We start from the raw sequence: 5,412 nt of genomic DNA, 5'->3' as shown, positions 1-5,412 counted from the left end.
CTAAAGGAACTGACACAACTGTTTTCAAAAAGGGTTAGAAATCTTCAACACAGTAACTCCCGAAGTAGTAATGACCCACTTAGGATCCAAGACATCCGTGGTCTGCTTCTGCAAAAGCTTCAAAATGTCCTCATTTGAGAAAAGTTAACGTGCAATAAGAAAATATTCCCCTTGGTAGGGTAAAGAAAGAGCTTTTTCCAGGCTCTTAGGTGTCATGAGGATAACTGTGTCACAAACAAAGCTAGACCTCTTATTGTAAGAAGTTAAGAAGTGATCCCACATCTGAGGATCATCAAGGACAAGTGGCAATGTAAGAGTCGCAAATTTGGATAGCACAACCTTAGAAATAAGGTCTGATTCCAACAACTGTGAATAATCATGAGAAATCAATGAAACATACTAGACCAAGGGAGGATTACGAGGTGCCATTCAGATGGATCACACACAGACAATCACAAGGAATGAATGTAAAACAGCATAACAACAACGGATAAGATATTGACAAAAGAAAAACTTCACATGGACACAATTGACTAACCACCCTAGGCAATCCACATCCTGAAAAATTTTGGCATGACCTCTGCACTTATGTAGCTGAAAGCTTCATGCTATGCAAACATACTACATGCACCCAATATCCCCGTAATCAAGCAAAAATAAAAATAACACACACAGTACCCTAACTTAAATCAAACAACCAATGAAAACTGGACTAAATCAAACCACAACATACAAATAACCAGACCACATCTAACTAAGATAGTCAATAGGGAGACTGAGAATAACAACCACATCACCCATCCCACGTAGCACTTCATTTAGAAGGGGAATTGTACAATGTGAAGGAAAGAAAAGATTCAATTGAGTATAAATTTTAATAATTGATTATCAATGGGTGAGTTTTATTAAGTGATAGACCTTAGCAAGAAAACGATGGTTTATTTTATCCATTAATTAAAAATTATTAATTTTCACGGTGCTTTAACATTTCTTGAACATTGTTCTTGACTTAAGGTCTCTAAATGCCAGTTGATTTTTTGAAATTTAGTGTGTGTTGAGTGCTTTTTTTTAAGCATGTGTCTTTTTTATGGCGAGTTCATTTTATTACAAATTAAAAATGTGTGTTAAGGACACAAAAATGCATGCTATGTGAATATCTAGTTTATTTTATTAAATTATTTGAGTATGTATAGCACAGATGCGCGTGAAAAATGTGGTCAACCATTTTTTTAAAGGAATTAGTCGTGATGTTTGGTGCAAAAATTAAAATAAGAAAAGAAAAGGGGTACCTAGAGAGGGTATGAATGCAAGTATATTTGAATGCACACAAAAATCAACTAATAGGATGAAAAAGAATCACGACTATGATTGAATCCAAAATACACTTTAGCTAACTGAAAATTTTATAGCATAAGCAAAAATACCACAATATCATGTGTATTTTGTTTGATTTATTTTGGTTTTTGTTTTTCTAGCTTTTTTAAAATTTTATGTCGATGTGTTGGGTTTGGGTTTTTTTAAATAAATAAATATACTATTCAATCAACAAAACAAGGATGAAAAAATGATCATGAAAATTACTTGAAAAAATTCGTTTTAGAAAAAATACTTATTTTTATGAAATTTTAATGGATTTTTTAGGTTCTTATGAGTTTTTAAATCTATTTTTTATTTATATTTTAGTATAATATACATAATAAAAAAATTTAGAGAATTTTTAGCTTTCTGCTATTTCTTTGTAATTCTTATGATTTATTTTAAATTTTATAGTTTTTATTTAAATTTTTTGATATTTTTAGTATTTTTTGTAATTAAAAATTTACAAAAAATGTGTGTATCCGTCGTTGGACTGTGTGTGAATAGCAACCATCCCGATGCTGCACAGACAAGATCATGCACATGTCCTCGCACATGAACGACCGCAAAAATAACTACGAACTGCATCACCCTACGCGAACAACCATAAGTAGGTTCGAAGATGGGGGAAGGCCAAATTTTGTTGACATAAACAAAGGGGGCTGGAATGGGGTTTTTGGTTTATATATGTATATATATATATATATATATATATATATATATATGTGTTTTATTTATTTATTTTGGGACAGGGGGTGGGGCGCGTAGGGACAAGGGAACGGGTGGGGGTGGGGATAGGGTGGAAATGGGAATTGGAGGGAGACAAAGGGGGGGGGGGGTGGGACAATGGGGGTTTGGGTGGGCAAGGAAGATAGGTGGGGTGGGGGATGGTGAAAAGAAGGAGGAGGAGGGAAGCAATATCAAAGACAGAGGAGGAAGAGGCAGAGACGACAACAGGGTGGGGCGCTGGTGAAGATGGCAGCCAGGCACAAGGCAACAACTGTGGTTAGTGGCAATGGCGTCGGCGTCGACGGCCAAGCGCAAGGCAATAGTGGCAGTCAGCGCGGCAACAACATTGGTAGGGTGGCCGAGGAGAAGCAGAAGGGGAGGAGGAAGGGAGGGAGAAGGAGAAGGATAAGGAGAAGGAGGTGGGAGGGGAGGAAGAAGAAAAGATCGATATGTATTTATATATTTTTCTCTTTTTTATTTTTTTTAATATTCAAAGAGGAGAATGGCAGGAATACTACGTATCAAAACCGTCCTTGCCACCTCTGCTAGATTAGATTAGAAGGGAGCAAAGTAGGGGTGGGAGGTGGTTGTGAGGCACTAGAAGAATGGGGCCACCTCATCAAGATGAGCATGATGGCTATTAGTAGCAATAAGCACCAATGCTGCTCCATTGCCACCACCACCCCTACCACCTCAACCACATCTTACTCTCCCCCTCCTCATTAGAACTAAAACCAATTCTCCTCTCTCTCTCCTCCTATGTTGGGGACCAACCACCGACATCTCACTCCCCTCAATAACATTACTAGCACTAGCACTGCCACTACACCACCACATCTTACTCTCCTTCTCCTCATCAAAACCACAATGGATCTCTCTCTCTCTCTCTCTCTCTCTCTCTCTCTCTCTCTCTCTCTCTCTCTCTCTCTCTCTCTCTCTCTCTCTCTCTCTCTCTCTCTCTCTCTCTCTCTCTCATATCTTGGAGACCCACAACATGCATCTCCCTCTCTTCATCCCCCTCAATAACAACCTCTCTCTCTATCTCTATCTCTCTTTCTCTTCTTTACCTCCAATGCTCTCTCTCCCCCCCCCCTCTCTCTCTCTCTCAATAGATTAGCAGTTCTCTCTCCTTAATTGCTATACATTACTACATTATTTTATAATATCGTCATAATGTTATAGTTGAATTACACATACACAAGCTATATCACACTCTGTATACATTCACATCTCCCTCTCTTAATTATTTGCATATATGTTATAATTACATCATGATGTATTAGTATTTCAATTGTGCACACATGAGCAAAACCAAATACACTTCTTACACTTACACACACACACACACACACACACACACACACACACACACACATATATCTAACAATGCATTAGTCGTTTTCTCTCCTTGACTTATTTACAATCACTAGATTAAGCTTATGTGCTTATCTTTGATAATATTATCACAATGTTAATGGTTTAATTATGCATACATATGAGATATCACACTACATATACATTCACACCTGCCCTCTCTCCCTTCTTTGCACATATTTTATAATTACATCTTGATGTGTTGCTCTCTCTCTCTTCCTCATTTGATAAGACTTACATATGTATTGAAGTTGTGATTTTGTTTATAATAGATCCTTGCACGCAATTGCTCCATAATCTCCATAAAATATAGCTCAATATTGCTTTATTACTTATAGTTGTTATTACTTTCAAGAATTCTTCATTTTAAACTCCAAACTTCAACAATCAAATATTTTAATATAGTGATATATTTCACATTGTACTGTATAAACTTACTATAAAAACTATTTAAAAAATACTAGATCTACAAATGCATTTGCAAGTTAGTGAACTACTATACACAAAGAAAATGAACATATTTATTGCAAACATTAAATATCAATCTAGCTGTCCATTGTTGGAGGGTGAAATGGATGTTATTAACAAACTCCTAGACTCCCCCGTGAAAACATGCTAGCTCGATCAAGCATGGAAACATATATTCCAAGAGCATAGTATTGAATGGATTTTTCTCAATCAAATAGGGAATCATGTGTTTGAAGAGGATGGTATCCATGGGATTTTTTGGAAATGTAAATGGATATGTAAACGAGTTAGGTGGGTTACATTGCATCTTCTTTATGCTATCATCCATAAATAGTATCTTTGTAGGGTTGAAGTGTGGCCAATCAAGATCATCAAAACATTTTAAAAATTGTGGCTTCGCCCTATCAAAGAATGAGTTACGTGAACAAATGCACTCGAGGTATCACTTTCCTATGATCAACCATATTCTCTTTAGAATAACACATAAAAGTGTGACATATTCTAAAGAATACATGTGGAATTACTTACCAAAATCTAGATTCTTATGTCTCTTGCACATTTTTATCTTTGAGTATGTTTAGTATAATGCATTCTTGTTAGAGGGGAATCCCCCTTTAGGTAGTCAAGGAAGATAGAACATATTTGGTACACCTCCTCATTCCATTATTGTTCAATCTAGTGATCCTTATATATGAGCTACTCCTCCTTCAAGTGCACCTAATCTGTACATTTCCCTGGCAAAGTTTACAGCATCCCCTTCTCCAATTGCCCACACATGAACTTACCATTCATAGTTCTATTACATATAGAGAACACATCAACAAGATACTATTGCAAATATACTTCTATAGAAGGATACCAAGTTATGCATGTAGAGAAATCTCCATGATGTTAACTTGCATGACTTTTGAGACTCAATATCATCATCTAGTTTAAAATTCTCTTTATCTCAAAGAACAAATCTTTGTCCACTTGAATATTGTAATAGTTTCCTCATTAAGAGAGAGAGAGAGAGAGAGAGAGAGAGAGAGAGAGAGAGAGAGAGAGAGAGAAGAGAGAGAGAGAGAGAGAGAGATTGAGATTATATGACTTTATAATCATCTCTAAGGGGATGTGAAATTTTTTGTGGCCAGATGGTGGTTGTCGTTAACCCCTTCTTGACGAAAAAAATTTACAAGTTGCCTCCATCTTTCTAAGGGGTCTTATGAATTTTTATTTTTATTTTTTTGGGAAGGGGTTGCTAACAACTCCATGTTCAGTGAAAAAAAAATTAGAGAGGACTTGTGAAAAAAAAATCAATGAGAAGGGATTGCCGGCAACCCTTTGTTTGGCAAAAAATAATTTCACAAGTTCTCTCCAAGAAATGGAGGAGACTTGTGAAAAAAATTTCATCTCGAAAAGTAGTTGCAAGCAACCTTCTTCTCAATGAGTTGCTAGCAACCCCCTTCTCAACAAAAGCAAAAGTCAAAGCATCTCTCTCTCTCT

The sequence above is a fragment of the Lygodium microphyllum genome, chromosome 22 (assembly GCF_053477565.2).
Source record: "Lygodium microphyllum isolate KBCC chromosome 22, Lygodium_microphyllum_v1.1.10, whole genome shotgun sequence".
Classification (NCBI taxonomy): Eukaryota; Viridiplantae; Streptophyta; class Polypodiopsida; order Schizaeales; family Lygodiaceae; genus Lygodium; species Lygodium microphyllum.
Note: the sequence above shows the minus strand (reverse complement) of the source record.